This window comes from Rhinopithecus bieti, unplaced genomic scaffold (genome assembly GCF_001698545.2).
Source record: "Rhinopithecus bieti isolate Rb0 unplaced genomic scaffold, ASM169854v2 scaffold_7509, whole genome shotgun sequence".
In the NCBI taxonomy this organism is placed as follows: domain Eukaryota; kingdom Metazoa; phylum Chordata; class Mammalia; order Primates; family Cercopithecidae; genus Rhinopithecus; species Rhinopithecus bieti.
The window spans coordinates 3359138-3382684 of record NW_016805750.1 but is presented as its reverse complement, the minus strand read 5'-3'; the positions used below and the strand labels follow the sequence as shown (position 1 = coordinate 3382684).

The following is a 23547-nucleotide window of genomic DNA, read 5'->3' as shown; positions in this document are numbered from 1 at the left end:
GAAGGAGAAGTCGGGCAGAGGAGCTGCTGAAATGATCAGAGCTTGACTCGAAGCCAAGAAAGGCTTGGACAGAGACAGAGAAAGTGTATGGGCAGGATAGTGATGCATGGGTGCCTCAGGAGGAGGGCGAAGCAGTAAGACTGGGTTATAGGAGGGTTAGAGGAGGGCCACTGGGTCATTGAGCAGAGTGAAGATTTGAGGGGTCAGTGTCTCAATGTGTGTACTGGCCAAAATGTGTCTCTTGAGCCTGTGAGAGCTCAGACCCCTTTGAGTGGAGCCAGTATCATGCACCCAGTATCACCACAGTGAAATGTCAGCCCAATGGCGAGATTCCAAGTTTTCAAGAGAAGCTCAAATCCCTTCCTTCTATGAAAGCTTTTAATTTTTAGATGTTAGCTCAACTTATTTTTGTAATCCCTTTGGAGCATAGCACACAGATCTGGGAGCTGCATAGAGCCTCTAGAGATGGTCATGGGTGCTTGGACTCTGAGAACTTTCCATCTGTAGATCTGATAGGAAGAAAGCCCCTAGAAGGTCCCACCCTTCCTGCAACTAAATCTTATGGTGGCTGAGCCACTTCCCAGGCATGTGAACTCAGCCAAGTCTTTCAAACTCTCAGAGCCTCAGTTTACTTAGGGAGTCAAATGGGAATTGTTGGACCTAACTCATGGACTGCTGGGAAGATTAAACAATATCCTATACACATGGGAACGTGTTCAGAACGTTGTGAAGTGCTGTTCACACACAGAGCATTAACGCTACCATTCGTGTTGGGTGTTGGGAGTTTTTATAAGCAAAGGATCTGTGTCAAATCCATTCAGTATCCTTGTGTCTTAACAACAAATGGTCAAATGTGCCTAACAATTTCTCTTGCATGGCTCCATGCAGACGATGCTAGCATTTGGGCTCTTTCAAGAGGCTGTTTCTGGTGTGGTCAGACATGACCCTTAAATAAGCGGGAGTTTCCTGGGATTTCCTGCTGGATCTGGTGCCCAATCACCATCAGGTAGCAGCACTGAGAAAGGAGCTCCCTTATCTTGCTCCAGGTCTCATCTCCAGGAGCCCCACTTGGTACTTCTGCACCTGCAGCTGTTCTCAACTGGTTGGGACCGCACCACAGAAGAGAGATCAACACTGACCTCCCACCTCCCAAGAAGACCACAATGGCGAGAGGTCTGCAAAGGCTGCCACTGGAGAGGCACCCTGGAGGATGTTTGAGGAGAACATGCTCCCTGTCCTCGGGTGAACAGAGGGCATCATGTGTGAGGGAGACGTAGTTCTGGTATTCCATAGGATCCCAAGTAGGAGGAGTAGGACGCTTGAGTTGCGCAAATCAGAGTTGCATGTATAAAATGGGCAGTTTTGCAAATGGAGAGCTACCTGGAGGAGTTCCAGGCAAGGCGAGTGGCCCTGGAAGAGGTATCAGTTACCATCTGAAGTGTAATCTGGCTATACACCCTGGGGAAAGCGTAGGCTTCCAAGATACTCCAGCAACCAAGCATCACAAGCATCCCTGTGGAGCATAGACTGGGGCCTCTTCTGCAACCCAAGCTGGCTGATCCTCAGCGCCATATCCATGGCCGATCCCACAGCCCACCCCCACCCCAGGGTCTGTCCAGGTAGCCTGTGGCATAGCCAGAGCAATTAATAACTTTGGCACCTGGATGAGAGGCCCTGGCAGGTTTCTCCCATTCTCCATTTCCCTTCCCAGTCCCTGTGAATAAATTAATCCCCTAATACATAATTAACTTGGAGTTGAAAGGTGAAGTCAAACTTAACCAATTTACTGTTCTGGAGCTGGTTTAGTTCGGATCATGTGATTTTAATTCTTTCCGTATGACCAGGTGATGGTGAAGGAGGCAGGGGGAGAGGAGAATGCACAGATTAATTTCATTTCTTAACCTCCCTAATGTGCCTGCTTGCTTGCATCGTGTTGCAGACAGCAGATCATCACATGATTTATGGGACTGACCGCTGCCTGCATCTCTCAGGCTAATGACACACACACTAGAGTCATTGATTTGTATGAGTAGCCCCCACTCTTCATTTATCACAATTTAATGTAAGAGTTTGCAATGCAGAAAAAAAAAAATTCACATGGGAAACATGGACCCATAGGCCCTGCCGCTAACCAGTTATGAATCATTTGCTGCCTTTTAATATATAGACTCTTCTATTCTGGAAAATGCCCCGTAAGGTCATATTCTTCTCCTGAACATCCCGACAATTAAAGTCCCCAAGAAGCTGTTTTAAGATGCATGGCCCACCAGCACCTTTGTTAGCTCACGCTCTCTTGTAATGCATGCTATCGATTTGTGTCTGAACTCTCCGGAACCCTTCATAAGCCATAACCCGCAAAAGTTTCCGAGGGCAGCACTGTGCAAGCTGAGTGTGTGATGCCCAGGAGCTCTGGGCACGAGCCAGCCAAGCCGCATGTGGACGTGGGGCCTGGACCCTTCCCCACACAAGCACTGGAGCCAGCCCAAAGGGGCTTGTAGCTCTGAGGGTCAGATCAACTCCCCCAAATTAAGGGCATTTACTTTCTCATTATAATATGTGCCCAAAAGCTAAGAACTTAGAAGATTTCGACAAGGAACTAAAGACATGATGAGCAACAATACTGGGAGAGCCTGTATTTTTCAAACTGGGGAGAAGGCATCCTGAGCTAACATCTTTGGAACGCTCAAAGCCTCAGAACAGCCCGGCACATCTTCCTGGAGGGACACTTTTAGTCCATACGTTGGGAAGAAAAATATATAAATTTTAATTAAAATATACATAGCCCTGTTATATAATAAAATGGAAAACACATTTTTTCAAGGTGAAACCTAAGCCTTCAAAATAATGCGCTTTTTCAGGATCCTTGACTATTCCCAGAGCTGACTTGACTGTGGAGGGGTGATCTGTGCTCTAGGGTATTAAGGGGGGAAGGTTGGGAAGCATAGTTCTTGTAAACCAGGGTCACAGACAAAGAGGCCTAAAGAGCAAAGCAGGCCAGGTGAGGACCCAAGCAGGCAGGACCTAGGAGCCCATCTGCTGGGGAGAGCATGGCTCAGCTCTGGTTGGAGAACTATAGGCCCAGTGTGGCCTCGCTTCCTAATTTTCCAGTTATGTGTAAAATCCTGATTTTTTTAAATGAAAAAAAAACCTATATTTTTAAACTAAGAGAATGGAAAGAACACAGTTTAGCCCAAACTGAATGCTGGAATCAGTGAGCAAGTCGCACACTGTAGTGTGATCCGCTCGTCACATGCATTCTCTCTCCCTTAGGAAGTACCTCTCATGCCACAGTCAGGAGCAGACTTGTTGCAAGCTGTAGAGATCTTTGGAAAGCAGTATTATTAACCCCAGCAGCAATAGAAAGAGCATTTTCTTGGGCAGGGCATGGTGGCTCTCACCTGTAATCCCAGCACTTTGGGAGGCCAAGGCAGGCAGATCACTTGAGGTCAGGAATTCGAGATCAGCCTGGCCAACATGGTGAAACCCTGTCTCTACTAAAAATACAAAAATTAGCCTGGAGTGGTGATGCATGCCTGGAATCCCAGCTATTCTGGAGGCTGAGGCAGGAGAATCACTTGAACTCCTGAGGCAGTTCAAGTGAACTCAAGAGGCAGAACTCAAGAGGCAGAGGTTGCAGTGAGCTGAGATTGTGCCACTGCACTCCAGCCTGGGCCATAGAGTGAGACCTTGTCTCAAAACAAAAACAAAACAAAAACAAACAAACAAACAAAAAGCATTTTTGTGGATCCCAGAATAGATTGCAGGTCAGGTTCAATCCCAAGGTTAAGAATCCCAACTTAGAAGCTCTGGGTTTGGAGTAAGAAGAAAATAATTGTCTATTCACCATATTTTAAAAAATCAGTGGGTATAAAAGTTTGGTTATGCTAGATGAGTAAATTATGGAGATTTGCTGTACAACATAGCGCCTATGGTTAGCAATATTGTTCACTCAAAATTTGTTAAGAGGGTGGATCTCATGGTAAGGATTCTTATCACAGGTCAGGCACAGTAGTTCATGCTGTAATCCCAGCACTGTGGGGGGCCAGGGTGGGTGAATCATTTGACCCCAGGAGTTTGAGACCAGCTTGGGCAACTTGGTGAGACCCCGTGTCTACAAAAACTACAAAAAAAAAAAAATTAGCTGGGCATGGGGGCTCATGCCTGTAGTCCCAGTTAATCAGGAGGCTGGAGTGGGAGGATGGCTTGAGTCTAGGAGACAGAGTCTGCAGTGAGTTGAGATCACGCTCTGCGCTCTAACCTGGGCAACAGAGCGAGACCCTGTCTCAAAACAAACAAACAAGTAGAGTTCTTACTATAAAGAAGAAGGCATCATGGCAACTGCAGGAGATGTTAAGTGCACCTATTATCTTGATTTGGGGGATGGTATCACAGGTGTTTGCATATTTCAAACTCATCAAATTGTACACATTAAGCATGGGCACAGGGAGGGGAACATCACACACCGGGGTCTGTCGGGAGGTTGGGGGAAAAGAGAGGGAGAGCATTAGGACAGATACCTAATGCATGCAGGGCTTAAAACCTAGATGATGGGCCGATGGGTGCCGTAAACCACCACGGCACATGTACACCTATGTAACAAACCTGCATGTTCTGCACATGTATCCCAGAACTTAAAGTAAACTTTTTTTAAAGTACTTTTTTTTTGTGTATTCATTATATTTCAATAAAACTGTAAGAATTGCTATCTAATTATAATATATTGGATACTATTTTTTAAAATAAAGGATAATTTATAATAACTGCCCCCCTAAAAATCAAACAAAAAACCCCAAACACTCTACCACACTAGGGCTATTTATCAATTCTTGAATGAATTGTTTTCTTAAAATAATCATTCTGAAGATGTCATCTTGGTTCATTTAGTATTTTCATACCATCATGTTTATTTTGTAGAAATGTCTACCTATAATCCCCCATTGTTTTTCCAGAAGTACCCAACCCTTAGATTTTAGGGAAAGGAGGAAGTAGAAAGAAATTCTGAAATAATGACCTGGTCTCTGCCTGATAAACTCTGGCACTCTAATAGGTGGGATATACGTATAGAAATCCACACCAGGGATTGCAAGGCCTGTGATGCATCCACCTTTGTACCAAGCCCTGTGCTGCCTCTGGGGTGATGCAGCAGGCGATCTGAAACATCTCGAATGAATGGGAGGCTTCACCCCTGACTGGAGCAGTGAGCTGCTGGGTGCTGAATTATGAATCAGAAAGTGAGGGCAGCGCAGTCCTGACCAAAGTGATGTCAGGGATGGAGAAGATGCCCTTTCCACATGTCCAGCGGGGGTTCACTGGTGGGTAGAGGTGGGTCACAGAAGGAGCCCAGGGGAAAAACAGCAGGGTCGCTGGCTCCAGGCTGTCACTCTGGCTGGTGAGCCCTCTTTGACTCTAGAGCCTCATCTGTTACTGGAGACAGTAATGCCTACCCCATCCTCCCACCCGTGTCTGTCTTGAGGCTTTTGGTAGCATTGGTTTGTTTTTTCACTGATTGGTTCATTCATTCATTCATTCATTCATTCACTCACTCAATAAATACATATAGATACCTCCTATGGGCCAGGCCCTGTGCCAGCAACCTGGGGGTATAGGGCGAACAGAATAAGCAGGATTTTTGTCCTTATGCTCTAGAGTGGAGGCAGAGCATGCATTACTAAGAAAACACATCAGATCATTTCAGACGGAGGGAGTAGAACCTTGCAGTGGGTGGTCAGGGAAGTTCTCTAAAGAGGTGACATGTGAATTGAGATCTCAATGACAAGAAACGTGTGAGGCCCTGCAAGAAGTGCATTTTTAGTAGAGCTAGTGAATGTGCAAAGGCCCTAGGGCAGCAATGAGTCTGACAAAATTGGGGAACAGCAATCCATCCAATGTGTCTGGAGTTGAGCTTCACTCATCTGAAGTCACCCTCAGGGCAGAATGGGATGAGGTAGTTGGGGCCAGGGAGCAGAGAGGCAGCCAGGGACACAGCCAACGCTGACCCCTGTTCACAGCATCTGGGCTTGAGGGGGCAGTTGACAGAGACTAGGTGCTGCCCTCTAGGAATCCACAGGCTGAGCAGGGAGGTGCATCCCAGAGTTATCAGACGGCAAGATGAGGTCTCTGCAGGATATCTAGGGACAAGAGGCTCTTGAAGGAAGACGATGAATTTGCAGAGAAGCAGAGGATGGGAACTGCATGTCCAAGACATGGCCTGGAAAGTCTAGGGAACCAAGTCAGCCGTTGGTGTGGCCGGACCTGCAGCTGGATGCACAGGAGGGGCTGCAGGTAGGAGAGGAGGCCAGCAGGGAGTAACAGATGAGGTAGAGAAACAGAAGAGTCAGTGGAAGGACTCAAGCCTGATCTGTGGGGCTCCCCATCAGGGCTGAGCTAGTAGCTACAGCGGCCCATGGTTTCCGGAGTGGCCAGGCAGAGAGCCCCAAGGATCCTTTATCAGACAGAGGACAGCTACCTAGAGACCTCCTGGACCTCGACTTTCCACCCAGAACAGGAAATTTTCACATCCCCAACGATGCAGACAGCTGGGCCAGCACCACGACAAAAGCCAGGTGAGTACCGGCCCATGGCTGACCCTGGCCTATAGATTTGTATGTTCTGCAAAAGCAGGTAGGATCTCATTGTCAGCAGCTGTCACACTTGCACTACCTCACCACCACCTCCAGGCCAAAAGCCAGTCTCCAGGCACCTGGGTGGGCTCCTTGAGTGTGCCACTGCTTTTTTTTTTTTTTTTTCTGAGATAGAGCCTTGTGCTGTCCTTCAGGCTGGAGTGCAATGGTGTGATCTCGGCTCACTGCAACCTCTGCCTCCTGAGTTCAAGCAATTCTCATGCCTCAGTCTTCTGAGTCGCTGGGATCTCAGGCACACACCACGACCGGCTAATTTTCATATTTTTAGTAGAGATGGGATTTCACTGTTGGTCAGGTTGGTCTCAAACTCCTGACCTCATGTGATCCACCCGCCTCAGCCTCCCAAAGTGCTGGGATTACAGGCATGAACCACCGTGCCCAGCCTAACCACTGCCTTTTCCTAAAACTGTTGCTGTATGCCGTCGTCTCATTTAGTCTTCCTATTAATTTGTAAGGTAAACACAGTTACCACTATTTCATGCGAACAAGCAGGCTCAGAAATGCTAACTGGCCTGTTCCAGGTTTCACAGTTAAAAGGTAATGGAGCTGGGGTTATAGGACTCATGTCTTTGGGGTGCACAAGGCAGTTTTAGGGGCTACAAAGATACTATGATTTATCCTACGTTTTCCTGAAAGGAGAGCTGGAGCCCAGGGTTATGTGGAGGTGGCCTCCTTGGGAGATGGTTCTATGGAACAGGGGTAAGGCACTAAAGGAGATAAAATCATTCTACTCGGTATTTATCCAAAGGAAAGAATATAAGTATGTCAAAGGGATACCTGGATCCCCATATTCACTGCAGCACTATTCACAATTGCAAAAATATGAAATTAACCTAAGTGTCCACTCATGAATGAATGGGTAAAGGAATAGTATTCAGCCAGTAAAAATAATGAAATCCTGTTCTTTGCTGCAACGTGGATGGAACTGAAGGCCATTCTGTTAAGTGAAATAAGCCAGGTACAGAAAGACAAATATCACATGTTCTCACTCATATGTGGGAGGTAAAAAGTTGATCAGATGGCAGTAGAGGGTAGAATGATAGTCACCAGAGGCTGGGAAGGGTGTGGGGGCTGTGGGCAGGGCAATGAAGAGAGGTCAGTAAATGGGTACAAACATACAGTTAGAAGAAGTAAGTTCTAGCATTTGATAGCGCGGTAAGGTGACTATAATCAACAAGAATATATTGTGTATTTCAAAACAGCTAGAAGAAAAGATTAGCAATGTTCCTAACACCAAACAATGATAAAGATGCAAGGTGATGGCTGTGCTAATTACCCTGATTTGATCATTACACATTGTATGCCTGTATTAGAGTATCACATGTACCTCATAAATATGTGCAATTATTATGCATCAATAAAAATAAATAAATTCCATTTTAATTAAGAAAAAAAGCAGAAAGGAGAGAAGGCTGATTCAATAGCAGCCCAGCAAGGTGCCCTGAGGGCAGGAAGCAGGAATGTGGGTTGGGGACTGGGTGGGGATATTTAGATCAACTTGCACAGTACAGGAGAAAAAGGCTGGCCAGAGACTTAAAGCTGAGGCACAAAGTAGCAAATGACGTAGATTCCATGATGAGAAAATTACCCCTCGACATTTTTCATTCCATCCTGAGGCTCTCTGCTCAGTGATACCTATCTCAGAGCTGGGGCATGGGACTGAGTTTAGCTACAATTTATAAATAATGTTTAATCATTGTATTTATTGAACTGTTGTTTCCTATTTATGTCTAATAATAGGGGCTTCCCATTGGTGATCATTGCAGAATGTTTCTTTTAACAACACAGGTCCAGCATGGAACCTCAGGCCTGTAATCCCAGCGCTTTGGGAGGCTGAGGCTGGAAGATCGCTTGAGCCCAGGACGAGGCTGTAGTGAGCTATCATGGCGCCACTGTACTCCAGCCTGGGAGACAGAGTTAAGACCCTGTCTCAGAACAAAACACTAACAAAAAAAACCACACTTGGTTCTGTAAAAGAGGTAAGTGGATGCAATGAAAATATAATTAGTGGGGAGTAGAGGGCCCAGAGACATGGTGGATGTGGTCAAAAGAGACCCAGGAATGGCAAGAAAGCAAGTGAAGGCTGTGGCTCTGTCCTGCACTCATTGCTCCCTGTGGACACCCTGATCCTGAGTGCAAGCCTGGTCCTGTTTTCCAATCAGTCCGTCTCCTCCAAACAAGGGCTGCTTGTATTAATGACGGTGACAGCAACAACGACTACAGTAATAACAATAAGCATCATAGCAGAAATCATCATGTCCGATTTAAGTCTCTTGTTTGCCAAATGCTGTCACATCCATTATGGCATCTGAAGGGGAACTCTGCGTCTGCACCTTCCGCAGAGGCCACTTGGGCCAGGTGAGCCCTGGACAACCAGGCTGGACTCAGTGAACAGCTATGAATTGACTGATTGATTGATTTATTGTAAACACTTGTAAGAGGCCATGGGGGGAAGGCAGCCTTCCACGAGTTCTGTTTGCTCATTAGAAACTAGTGACTGTAAGGGTACTTTTGCCTTTAACTGATTAATGTACATCTACTGCTCTGGACTGACAGCCTCATGAGGGCAGGGTCTCTTCCTGGTCCCAGTATACAGCAGGGGCTCAGCAAATGCTGAAGCATGAATATTACCGCTTTTAAAGAGGATTTCTTCCTTCCACGATGTCTTGTGAGGATGCTCAGTGAAGGAGAGGGACTCCGAGCTGCAGGAGTTCCTTCCCTGATAGCCAGGCCCTGGTGCCTGGCAGATTGTTGAGCATGTTAAATGCACCCATGATTACGACAAAGCTCTGGACAGCTTAAATCACTGCCAAAAACTGAGACCTTGGTTGTGTGTCATGATTGTCTTATTATTACTGTCAAGTCACATTGTGAAATGATAAGCTCATTTAACCAGCACGAATTCAGCAAAATGCAGTTGTAGAGGGAGAAGAGCAGAGAAAAATTTTCACATCCCACCCTCCCTTCTCTGATGACATCTCTTTGCTAAACTGTGCACCCTTCATCCGCTCCTTGGAGGTTTGTCCATGGAGGTCACCTCCAAGGAGGCTTTGGTCCTGCCCACAAGCTCCATCAAGTTTGGAATTCTGAACTTGTGGGTGTGGAGGGGCCACTCTGTGGGTCCTGCTTCATCCTGGGTTTCCCTCTGACCTGGAGCCTGTGTGCACGGACACACCACCCAGCCAGTGTAACTCAGAGGCTGGCCCAGGCAATCAGGCCCTGTCTCCTCTCCCTTTCCTTCTACAGCCGTTGATGGATCCCACAAAACCTACTGGGGCTGTGCTGCCTCTTTGCACTTGGCCTGGAAACAGAGCCCTCACCCTTCTGGTTTCCCTTCCTTCACTCCTCCCAGCTTTTAACTCAGACTGTTTTCCAATCTGGCAGCCCACACTCCTGGGCCCTTCATTGTCTCTCTCTCTCCTGAATCTGTCCTTTGAGACTTGCCCCTGCTGTAGGGCCTAGGCTTCTGGAGAGTTACAGTCAGAAAAGACTCCTTTCTTTGCCTGCTTTCTGCTGCTATATTCTGCCCAGGGCCTACGAGATAGAAACAAAATGAACTGTGGGATAAATGAAAGGGAGGAAGAAAGGGGAAGATTGGTTACTATTTTAGAATATTATCCCACTACTCTTCTCAGCTATAATGCATTATCTCATTAAGTTTCATTTTTACTCCCATTTTATAGATTAGTAAACCAAGGGTTGGTGGGGCTAAGTGGCTTCCACAGGGTTATGATTAGTGTATTACAGGCCATTATTTACACCTAGGTGTGTCTGAACCCAGAGCTTACTTCACAAGTGCATTAGCCTATCCATCCCTCCAGAAGAAAGCTAGCAGCTCAGGAGAAGAGGCAGCCAGCTGGGTCAGGAAGTAAGAAAATAAGGTAGTTCTGAAGCCCCCAATCTCCAGCAGGCATCCTACATGGTGTCTGCAGACAAAAACCACTCACCACTTAAGTTCAACACTTGAAGTTTGCAGAAACAAGTTTCCTTAGTAACCTAGTCTTTGTGATTTGAGGAGCTCACATAAAGTACAACTGATTTTTGGTTTAATTTCCTTCTTGGAAAAGAATCAGTTATGTCTGTTGGTGTTGACACAGATGGGCATCCTTGTTTTGCTGCTGTGGTTCATTTTGACATCTGCTATTGTTTCCTGGTGTCACAGAGGGCCAGACTATGAGCAGCAAGCAATGAGTTTGCTCAGAGCTGGGAAACTGTTCACTTTTAGCTCTCTACTCCTGACAACTTTTTTCTGGTGTTTGGCCTACAAGGGAGACTCTGTCCCCTTGCTTCATGTGTGCCAGCTATGGTGGGGCATGCATATCATGCTTTATTTTACTTATTCCTCATATGGAGCTTGTTATTTTACAGACAACTTTACCATGACACTGAGGAACAGATATGTAAAGTGATTTGCTAAGATTACATAGTGAGCAAGTAAGAAAGCCAGGATTTGATCCTGTTCTCTATGATTAGAGGCCAGGCCATTTTCTTAGTTTGGACTTTCACATTAAAAGTTAATAATAAAAGTAATTAAATATATAAGAACAATAGCAAAAAGAAAGGAAAGAAATGCGAGTACACTGTTCTAAGATTCTTATAAAGTATGTTAAGTGGCATGATATTATTTGAAAGTAAATTGATAAGTTAAAAAAGGTATGTTGTAAACTTTAGAAAACGAAAATACAAAATGGTAGTGGAAATAAAAGGTAGTTAAAAAAAAATCCAAAAGAAGACAGAAAAAAAGAACAAATGGGAAAATTGAAAAACAAACAGCAAGGTGATAAATTTAATCATATTAAAATTACACTAAATGTAAATGGTTTAAATATTTTGATTAAAAAACATCAGCTTGGATATAAAAACAAGACTTATCTAAAAGAAATACATTTTAAATATAGGGCACAGAGAAGACAAAAGAAAAAGAATGCCGACGTGTTCTTCAACAAATAAGTGAATAAACAAACTGCAGTATAGCTATCCAATGAAATAACCCTACTCAGCAATAAAAAGAAATGGGCTATTGATTTATACAAAATGAACAAATCTTAAGTGTATTTTGCTAAATGAAAGAAGTCAGACACAAAGTTTACTTATTTTCTGATTCTATTTATATAATATTATAGAAAAGACAAAATTATGAGTACAGAAAACGTATCAGGGATTGCAAGGAGTTAGGGAGTGGGGAGGGGTTGACTATAATGAGATACAGAAGAAAATGTTTAGAATGGATGAAACTATTCTGTATGATTCTTGGGTGGTAGATAGATGGCACTGTTTTTGTATATCAAAATCCACATAACTCTACACTACAAAGAAAACTCTACAGTATGTAATTTTTTTTAGGAAGTCAACCAGGATATCGAAAGATCCCAGGATGGAATGTAGACCTTGACAAATGAATCTAACTCTATTACAAATATGACATAATGTCACCACTGGGATGAAGAAAAAAGGTGCTGACCTAAATAAAAACAACAACAAAAAACTATATATAAACACAGTACCTTAGGTAGTAAATTTGTTTCTCACAGGGATATAATTTAGCAATTATGAAACTACTGTACATATAAAAATTAGTAATTTATAAAAAAAGGAAGCCAAGTTTCTCACTGTTAGAGAAAGAAATTACAAATAAACAAGGGGTTGGGAAAAGGGACAAATGTTTGAATAATTTTATACAATAAACAGTATATATATGTGTATATACATGTATATCTATTTATATATGCATATTTAAACATAAAATTATAGGTATGTGTGTGTATGAGTATGTGTATATGTGTGTGTATATGTATGTGTAGGTGTGTGTATGTGTATGTGTATACATACATACCTATAACTCTATAACTTTACATATAAATACTCTCTCCCCTCCAGGAAGTATAACTTAATTCCTTAATTCTGGGAACTTGGTGACTCATTTTCAATGAATACAGTATGAAAAAAAAATAGTAACTTTACAGTGAAGAGACCTGGCAGACTTAACAAAACGATCAAAGTTAACATCTGTAGTGTCATTTTTATCATTCCCACCCCTAAAAGATGTGATAAGGACACTTCATGTTCTATAATGCCAGTATAAGAGAATATGTCAGACAAACCCAAATTGAGAAACAGTCTACAGAATACCTGGCTAATACTTTTTAGATGCATAAAGGCAATGACAAACAATAAAAATACCGAGAAATCTTCATGAACCAGAGGAGACTAAGGATACATGATAACTAAATACACATGTGGACTCTTGGATAGAATCCTGGAACATGAAAGGAAATTAGTAGCAAACCTGGGGAAATCCAAGTAAAGAATGTGCTTTAGTTCATAATAATTCACCAATGTTAATTTCTTAATGTTGACAAATGTACCATAGTTGTTTAAGATGTTAACATTAGGGAGAGATGAGTGACAGTTATGCAGGGAATCTCAGTACTATCTTTGCAGTCTTCTGTAAATCCAAAATTATTCAAAAAATTTTAAGTAAAAGGATGAAAAAATCTACACCATATAAACACTAATCAAAACTAAGCTGGGGGTAGCTATATTAGTATCAGATAAATATACTTCAAAGAAAAGAAAATTGCCAGTGATAATGAAGTACATTTCATAAGGATAAAGGGATCAATTTATCAAGAAGTTATAACACACCTAAATGCTAAATGCATATATACTTCATAAAGCTTTAAATTACATTAAAACAAAACTGAAAGAACTGAAAAGAGAAATGGAAAATCAGCGATCATTTTTCGAGATTACAACATTCATCTCTCAGTAACTGAAAGAATACACAGACAAAAAGCAACAAAGATACAGAAGATTTGAATACCACAATCACAGTGGTGTGCTAGAACTAGCTTGCACTGGCTAGTGAAAGCAATTTGTATACTGCTCTTCCCAACTCCACATTTGGTGACAGCACATTGTTAGCTTAAAATCAGCCATGACAAGAATGCATATACCACAGAAGGTATCAAATACTATATATCAGGACTTTTTCTTTCCAGATATTCAGTTAAGCATTTACCAGAACACCACCGTCCGTTAACCAAAACTGAGTGACATTTAGGGACATTTAGAGAAAATCCTAAAATAGCAGAAAGCACATTTTTTTCATGTCTATATGGGTCATTCACGAAGGTAGCTCATATTCTGGGTCATAAAACAACTTTAAACAAATTTTTTAAAATTTAAGAAATAAGAAGTATATTCTCTGACCATAATGGAAATAACCTAGAAATCAATAACAGAAAGGTATCTGGAAAACCACAAACATTTGAAAATTAAAACATACTTCTAAAATGCATGAGTTAAAAAAGAAATCACAGGAAAAATAAAACAACATTATGACCTGGAAATAGTATGAACTGAATTTTAAAAAATCAAAATGTGTGGGTTATAGATAAAGTGATAATTAAGGAAGTTTGCTATATTTAAAGCTTACATTAGAAAAGAAGAAAAAACTAAACTCAGTGATTGAATTTTACTGAAGAAAATTTTATTGAAGAAATTAGAAAACAAAGAGCCACTGAAACCCAAAGTGAGCAGAAAGAACATAAAAAAGATTGGACATTAATAAAATGGAAAAGAGATAATTGAGTAAATCTATGAAAACAAAATTTGGTTCTTCAAAGTATCAATAAATGAAGAAATTTTTACAAAGACTAATTAATAGAAAAGAAGGAGAAAAAGGAACACAGCAATTACCAGTATTAGGAGTTAAAGAACAGACATCACTACATATCCCACAGACACTGAAAGGGTAATAAGGAGACATGAGAAATAACTTCGCATCAGCAAATTCAATAACTTGTAAGAAACTGTCATATTTCTTGAGAGATACAAATTATCAAAGCACACTTAAGAAGTAAATAACCAGAATAGCCTTTTATCTATTAAAGAAATTGAATTCATCATTTGAAAACTTTTGACAAAGAAAATGTCAGGCCTAGTCTGCTTGAATGACGAATTCTAATGTCTATTTATAGAATAACAGTATCAGTTCTACACAAACACTCTAGAAATTACAGGAGAAGAAATATATCCTCAATCATTTTACATAGCCAGCCTTAATCTGATACGAAAATAGCACAAAGACATGACTATAAAACAGAACTACACATTAACGTGCCTTATAAATATTCATCCAAAAACCCCTAACAAATTTTAACAAATTAAATTCAGAAAAAAACAAATAAAATAATATATCATGACTAAATGGGCTTATCCAAGGAACAGCAGACTAGTTTAACATTCAAAAGTTAATCAGTGCAATTTACCTTATTAATAAACTAAAAACCACAAACATTTACAGTAAATTGTGCTGTAACACTTGTTTTGAAATGTGAATTTATTTCAATGCAACTCACATGTTAAGAACAATTTGAATTTTGTGTTTTCTCATGCACAATTTTGCTATCAAGAAAAACTAGATGAATGCAAAAAACTGCACTGAGCTGAAATCAGCTATGTAGTAATATGTGGAAAACAGTGGTACCATTTTTATTAGGTTCTCATCTTTTCTTTTCTCGTGTGTGTCACTGATAAAGTTTTTTAGTGTGGTACCTGTCACCCCAATTTTTTCATAAGCACTAAGGTTTTTCTTGCAAGGTTTTAAATAGTATAGCAGGAACTAATTGCAATAGTAGATGCTGAAAAAGCATTGGACAAAATTGAGCAGCAATTCATGAATAAAAACTGTTAGCAAACTAAGAATATAGGGAACTTCTTCAACTAGATTAAGAGTATCTGTGAAAAACCTACAGCTAAGTTCATATTTAATGATGAAAGATTAACTCTTCCCCTAAGATTGGGAAAAAGGCAAGGAAGCCTGCTTTCACCACTTTGATTAAAGTTTACAGTAGAGGTCCTGTATAGGACAATAAGTCAAGAAAAATACAAGACACACAGATTATATGATAATCTATGGAGGAAATCCAAGAAATCTATAAAATAAGATAGAATTAATAAGTTGATTTAGCAATGTAGCAGAATATGTGGTCTAGACATAAAAATATACAACATGGGAGAGTGGGGATCGTTAATGGGTACAAAAATTAGTCAGAAACAATGAATAAGACCTAGTATTTGATAGCACAACAGTGTGACTACAGTAAACAAAAATGTAATTGTACATTTAAAAATAACGGAAAGAATATAAGTGGGTTGTTTGTAACACAAAGGATAAATACTTGAGGGAATGGATACACCATTTTCTGTGATGTGATTATTATGAACTGCATACCTGTATCAAAATATCTCATGTACTCCATAAATAACCACATCTACTATGTACCCACAAAATTAAAATTAAAAAAGTATTAAAATTAAAATGTACGACAAATTTTATAAAGCACACTTTTAAAATACCTTTTGTAATAGTATCAAAAATATTAAACAGGAATAAAATAAGCGATGTGCAAGACATTCTGAAAACTACAAATGATTACTGAGATAAAATAGAAAATACTTATATACATTGAGATGTATAGCATGCTGAAATAACCATATATGCACATGGAAAATATAAACTTCATTTCTTAGCTCACATTATACATAAAACTTAACATTTCTAGAAGAAAATAGATAAAAAAAATCCTGTGATCCTGGCCTAGGTAAAAATTGCTTACATAAGACACAATAAAACACAAACCATAAAAGATTAAAACTAATAAATGACTTATCAAAATTAGAACTTTTAGTCTTTGAAAGACACAGCTAAGAAAATGAAAAGACAAGCCACAAACTATTTGAAAAAGGATATATACCCAGAATGTATAAGGAACTGGCACAACTCAAATATAAGAAGATAATCAATCTAAATGAGCAAAAGATTTGAACTGGCCTTTCACCAAAGAAAATATTATGGATGTCAATTAGGGACATGAACAACATCATTAGTTTCTAAGGAAATGCAAATACTACCACAACGAGACACTACTATACACACATAAGAATGGTAAAATTAGAAAGACTGACAATACCAAGTGTTGGTGAGGATGTGGAGCAATTGGAATGTTAAACATTACTGGCAGGAATACAGCCACTTTAAAAAATAGAAAGTTTCCTATAATGTAAATATCTATTTATCATATGGGCCAAAAATCTCACTCCTAGATATTTGTCTAAGATAAGTGAGATCATGATAACACAAAAACTTATACCTAAATGTTCATAGCAGCTTTACTCAGAATGGCCTTAAGTTGGAAGCTACTCGCATGTCTACAACTGGAGCATTGACAAACCATTTTATGGTATATCCCTACAGTGGAATACTACTCTGCAATGTAAAGAAAAACACACAGCAAATCAAACACACTACAAAATCAAACTAATCAAACACACAACTAAATGCCTAACTCTCAAAAGCATCATGCCAAGTAAAAGAAGCCAGACATAAGAAAGAAGCCAGTACATATTATATAATTCCACTTAGGCGAAATTCTAGAAAAAGAAAACTATAGTGACTGTCAATACTCACTAGAAGCTGTAGGAGATTGAAAGCGAAGGGCCAGGGGCATGAAAAAACTTTTTGGGGTGATGCATTCTAAATCCTGATTATTGTGGTGGTTCTGAGGTAGGAGATAGGACTCGACTCCGAAGGTGGGGCTTGAACACTGGACCAAATAGAGAACTAGCTGAAACAGGGGAGGGGTGGAAGCAGCTTTCCTTGAGACATGCCTACCATTGTGCCATGTCAGTTTGCCATTGCCATGGCAACACTCCATGGGAACATCCTGCCCCTTTCCATGGCAATGACCCAGTGACCTGGAAGTTGCCACTCTTTTCCTAGAAATTTCTGCATAATCTGCCACATAATTTGCATATAATTAAAAGTGGGTATAAATGTGTCTGCAGAGGTGCCTCTGAGCTGCACTTCCAGGCACACAGTCTGTGGGGTGGCCCTGCTTTGCAAGGAGCGGTCCCTCTGCTGCTGTGCATGGCCATTTCCATAGAGGCTGCTGTCTAACACCACTGGCTCCCCGTTGAATTCTTTCCTGGGCAGAACCAAGAAACTTACTAGGCTAAGCCCTAGTTTTGGGGCTTTCCTGCCCTGCATCATTTCCACAACAGTACACATTTTCCAAAACTTAACAAATGGTTGGTACACTTAAAACAGATTGCCTATATTACATGTAAATTATACTTCAATAAAAATAATTTTTAAACATGGATGATGGGTGTTAGGGAAGCCTTGGGACATGAAAGTGGACTTGGGCCAAGGACCTCCTGGAACATCTGACTAAACAGATGTTTTCTGTGAAGGGGAATGAGGATCCTCTTTAAGGAAAGCTGTCTGGGCAGAGAGGTCGGGTCATATATGGCTTCAGGCAGTGAAATGAGTGCTGGGTTTTTCCAGATGAGCTGGGTTTAACCACAGCTCCTCTCTTACAAAAGACATAAGGGTTGCCAAACTCCTTGTCTTCCCTGAGCCTTGTGTTTTGTGTCCCAGCCTGTATCATGTGTATTGAGTTCACCCTGCTCTGCGCACAGATGGCTGTGCTCACCATATGAGTTGAGACAGGTTGAAAAAGCTCTACAAACTTCAGAATTCTGTGCACGCATGAAAGGAGACACAAGGAAGCTAGGGTCCAAAGTGGTAGGATGAGTTTTAGGTTGTAAAATTGTGTGAGTGCACACAGTTTTAAAATTGCTGTTTGCATTGGTCAAGAAGGGAAAAGAGAGGCTCCTTTCTTCCCACTGGGTATTTTGACCACTTATCTCGAGGCTTCAGTGGGTTTGTTTAGATTTAAAGATATGTTGTCTGGGACCCTCCAGATCAAAGAGAACAAAGCTCCTATGTATGGAGGTCCTTACGGGCCAAACTAGATAATGTCATTATCCTATAAACAGGTGATAACGGCAGAGCCAGGCTCATCTCAAACTAATCCAGTTCTAATCCCTTCAAGAGTCTGGAAAGATGTCAGAGAATAAAAGGCCACTGCCACTTAGCAAGCTGTATCTTGTGAGTGGATTTGTCACCCTTCAGGCCCGAGCATCTGTCTGGTTGTCTAGACATGACAGGCGTGGTGGGCTGTAGGGAGAGAGTGGGAGGCACTCCCTTTTCACATGACTGAGGCTGGAGCAGTCCTGTGCTCCCTCCCCCTCCTAGGTACCAGGATTCCAAGAAAGATAACTGTTGATGGCCCCTTAACCACAAAGACTACAGCAATAAAAACTACTCACAAATACCGAGCCCACATGATGGTCTTGTGTACTTATTTTTGTTTTAGAAATGATTAAATAGAGGCTGAGAGACAGGAAGCAATGTCCAAGATCACAGAGCAAGAGAGAAGCACAGCCAGATTCCAGCTTAGGGAGTTTGATCCTACAGCTTCTGCAACCACTGTCTCTCAGGAAGCAGAGACCTCTCCTGCCCACTTCCCTGTTCCAGGCTCCTGCAGGCCATGGGGCACTGGATCGGCTCATTTCTCTGAGCTTTGTTTCCCTGACTCTAAATGACGATAAATAGAGTAGGAAAAGATTAAGTGGGATAATGGATGTCAAGCACCTCTGAAGGTATGTGGCCCTCACTAAATCACTCAAACATGTCAGATTCCATTTTCTTTCCTGAATACCTTTAGCAAGCAATTCTCTAGCCCTGGGGATAGACAGCGAGTGTGGACCTCTGAAAATGTTTAAGCAAAGATCACGAAGTGGAGCTGCCCTCCTTGCTGGGGAGACGTGGCCAAGGCCGCTGCCAATGGAGTTTGTGGACGTGAAACTGGGTCTCCACCCCAGGGTGGAGAGGCCCTCGCTCTGCCCCGGCTGGGATCTCCGTGTGGACAAGCCCTAGTCATTGATGCGGATGGAAGTTCTGTCTGTATTCCTGTTAGGAATGACTGTCTACAGCATCGAGGCTGCCAAGCCCCAGAGGCCTGGGAAAAAGGAGAGCCTGCTCTCAGCTCCAGCTTGCGAGTCCCAGAATGACACCCTTCAGACCGCAGTCAGTCCTCAAAGCCGGCGATTATGGAGGGATCTTCCTGGTGGCCTCTGTGCAGCAGCAGCTCAGGAGTGCTCCTGGGATAAAAGGGAAGCTTGCTTTATCCTCTCTTGACAGGTTCCTCGGCAGTGCTCAGAATAGAGATGGAGTGACCAGAGCTCTGGGTGAACGCCGTGGTCTGGTGGGGAAGGGGGAGCAGCAGGTCCTCCCACCCCAACCCACGGCCTCTGGCCACAGCCCGGCCCCCATCGCTTGGTTCCACCACACTAACCACCAATTCCACGGTCTGCAGTTATGTTCAGTAACTACAAGATGAACATCATCTCAATTAACAGAGTACCTTTAGGGCGTCTCTCCGCCAACTATTCCGGCACGATTGTCCACCCTGTCATCAGGGCCTAATCAACTAATGATGGCTGAAAATGAGGGAGGCAATCCCAATAAATTCGAAGGAAAGTCATTTTTCTCTTTTAATGCCCCTCTCCCTCCTTCTTCCTTCTTCCCACGGCACAATGCAGTAAATTAATGTCACGGTGGTTATTATAGTACCGCTGCTATGGCAAGTATTCAAGCGACGATCCTGGAATATTTTACCTCAGCATTTATTTGTCCATAAAATAAAACAGGATTTATGGCATGACTCTCCAGTTTGAGGGTTGCATGGACAGCAGCTGGGGCCCATCCTTATCTCCTCCACAGGTAAAGATGTAGGAGCTGGAGGAAAGGGGTCCCTCCGAGCCTGAGGCTGAGAAGGGCGTGTCCCTCGTGGGGGACCCACTGGCTGCTCCAGCTGGAAAAGGCTTCAGTTACAAAGGCAGTGTAGCTTTGGGATGGGGGATTTGGGTGCATGAGCGGGAGCCAGATTGTTTTTGACAAACAGCCTGGTCCCCTACTTTTGACACCCTGATACCCTTCCTGCAGGCACCCAGGAAGCCAGGGCTGCGACCCAAGTGTGCCTGTCAGGTACTGGCCCCTGGTGGCCCCCAGGATGCTGTGATTGTTTCTGTTGTCCCCTGCAATCTGTTTGGGGGGACCAAGCACTGACAAAGGCTGCAGCATCCAGGGTTGGAGGGAAGCAAGGTTCTGCTGAACAAAATACTGAAGTACAGTTCATTAAAACACGTCTGCCTGCACAAAACTCTTCCTGGGAAGGGAGAGAGACTCCACCTTGGAGAATACACTGTGAAATTATAATTCATTGATTCGGAAGCCAATCATTTCGTATTTTGACTGCTGGCTTAGGAATATTCATATTTTCCACCGCATTTAAATTTCCCTGTGCCATTAAAATCTCCGAGCTCTATAATTAGGCCTCTCCTGATAGATATGGATGAGGTCTCTGTTCCGGGGAGAGCAAGCAGGAGCCTCTGGGAAGCAGGGCTTTGCGGAGTGGGCTTCCCCTCTAGGCACTGCGCTCATTCTTTCCCCTCCCCAGCGGGAACCCTTCCAGGCTGCCCACCGTCCACAGGGACCCTGACTGGGGGTCTCTGCAAACAGCCTGCACCCACTGCCTGCTGCCCTATCCCCTCCTGTGCTAGGGGGGATTGCGGGGGCACACAGTCTCTGCAATGTTTACTCACTTACACATAATTTGCATTCCAAAAGCTGAATTCTCGACTCAGATGATATTTATGAAATGAAGTCCTGCTGGTTGCGCAACCAAAACAGATGTGGCTGGCTCCTCCGCGACGTGTATACCAAACCGTACTCCTGCTCAAAACCAACTAAATAAATAAATAAAGAGGCATCTTCTCCAGAGGTAAATATTGTTTTATGAAATGAAATATAGCGCCGAAGCCATTCCTGCCTTATCCTTGTCAACACGGCCCTGGAGCTGGAGTCCTGGAGCCCCGCCTGTTCGAGTCCCACACACTGATGCCTGTGACCAGATGCACTCTGCGCATGGCCAAAGCCACCAAGGCCGCCCGTCCTGGTCCCCGTCTCACCAGTCAGGTTTCTGCTGAGACGGACCGAAATACCAGGTCATGAAGATGGAAAACCAATACAGAATGGGGGAAAATAAAGAATTGCTTAGAATGAATTCTGCACGTAATTACTTGCGTTTTTGCTAACTACTGTATAAACAACACTTTTAACAAGGCAAATTGGAATCTTGAAGACAATTCTGCTTAGGGATATAGCTTCAATTTATTATACGAGGATAACTGAAAACTTTGTTTCTGCTGCGTTGCAGTCAATTTCCACGGCACACACATTTCGAATGTGTGATTAATCATATGAGTGCACCGGTTGCCAATAAATACCAAAACTCTAAAACTCTTAACAACTTCTCATTTTTTGTGGTCGTTCCAAATAGCTAAACAGCCTGAGCCTGTCAATGTGCACCAGGATCAATGCTCTGGGGTCTCTGCAGAAGATTGATTTTGCTCTCAGAGGATTTCATTTCACTCATCAACAAAAATACTTGCCTCCCTAAATAATCTGATCCCAGGCCTGGCTTCAGTGTAGTGTCCTACCTACGGCTGCCACCATTTCCTGCACTGTCAGCCAGCCAGCCATAAAGGGCTTAGTGTGTGCTAGAATCTCACCACTTCACGGCCAAAAATAGGACACTTTTGGTCAATGGCCACTACAAAAAAAACAAAAAACAAAAAAGAAATAGAGGGGAAAAAATAAGTCAAAATAGCTTAGGTAATTTGAACAATGAAGCATCATTGAATAAATGAAGAAATTACAGGAGCGAGGCAACAAATGCTATCCTAACTTAAGCCTCTATCATATTAATTTTATCATTTCTGGGTCTCTATTTTCTTTTTCTAGGTTTTGATCAATCTTCATTTCTTATACATAGTTTCTGGTGAACAGCTCAAATGTAGTTTTCAGCATACCTAGAACTGCTACTGGTTAATAATAGTGTATATATACATATATATACACACACACTATTATTATAATAGTATACACACACACACACACACACACACACACACACACACACACACACACATATATGCTATTTATTTGGTATTTAACCCTGAAGATAAGGCTCCCTAATGGTGGAGGACAAGGATGAAAAAACACATTGGCATGTCAAATGCACCCTGAAGAACAGTGAAGTAACTGGGGGAAAATGTTAGGTGTTTCTACCTAGTGTCTACAAGGAGCTTAAAGTGGTTGCTTTACCTACTAATTAGCTGGGTCTTTTGCTAAGGGACCCAAGCCATTCCTCATTCAACATACAAAGCCCACTTTGAAAGAAACCTTTCTTCTAAGGGAGAAATTATCTCCCTCCATGGCCCCCACCCAATGTTGATCAAGCCCCTACCTTCTCATTAAAACAGCTTGCAAAAAGACGTAGAATGCCTATACCTCAGACCAGACTTCATAAACATCAGAGCAGCGCTGAATGCCAAACACCTTTCTAAGGGGGAAAAAAAAAGAATAAGGTGAGATCACTTCATTCTTCTACAACCTAAAAATAAACGGAAGGGGCTTCTCCCTGCTTCAGGGAGTGCATATGGATTTCTTGCTGACATTCGATTCTCTGAACTGAATGTCACACTCGCTGAGAACAGTTAAAAAAAATAATAATGCTAGACTGTTATCATTATTAGAAGGGCAAGAAGAATGAAATATCATGATTATCATTAGGAAACCCTGTAAAACATATTTGTACATTATCTTGGGGCAAATACAAGTGTCATGTGTTACCAATTGTTAGGCAAAGAACGTGATAATATGTTGTTCCCCTCCGGCCCTCTGCGCAGCTCAGCACAGGGCAGAAATGATGTGCATGGTGTGTACCAGCATCCAGACCATGCTGGCACGGTGCCTGGAGGGCAGAGGGCTGCCCCAGGACTTGTAACACAAGGAAACAGTTGAACCATGGGATAGATGCAGTAGCGGCAAAGGAAGGTATTCCGAGGCCAGGCTGGCCACCTAGAAAGGTGGACCAGACCTTCCCTGTGGGAAAGAGTCCTGGGCCTCCTCTTCACCAGGGTTTGGACA

At 42.4% G+C, this 23547-nt stretch overlaps 1 long non-coding RNA gene across 1 annotated transcript in view; it reads right to left on the bottom strand.

Moving 5' to 3' along the window:
- The window catches only part of LOC108530596 (uncharacterized), a 33746-nt gene extending 16446 nt beyond the window's left edge, over window positions 1–17300 (bottom strand). Inside the window, exon 1 of the long non-coding RNA XR_001885891.1 lies at window positions 17116–17300. This is a non-coding gene — a long non-coding RNA (uncharacterized LOC108530596). The remainder of the gene's footprint in view (window positions 1–17115) is intronic.
- Window positions 17301–23547: the final 6247 nt, after the last annotated feature.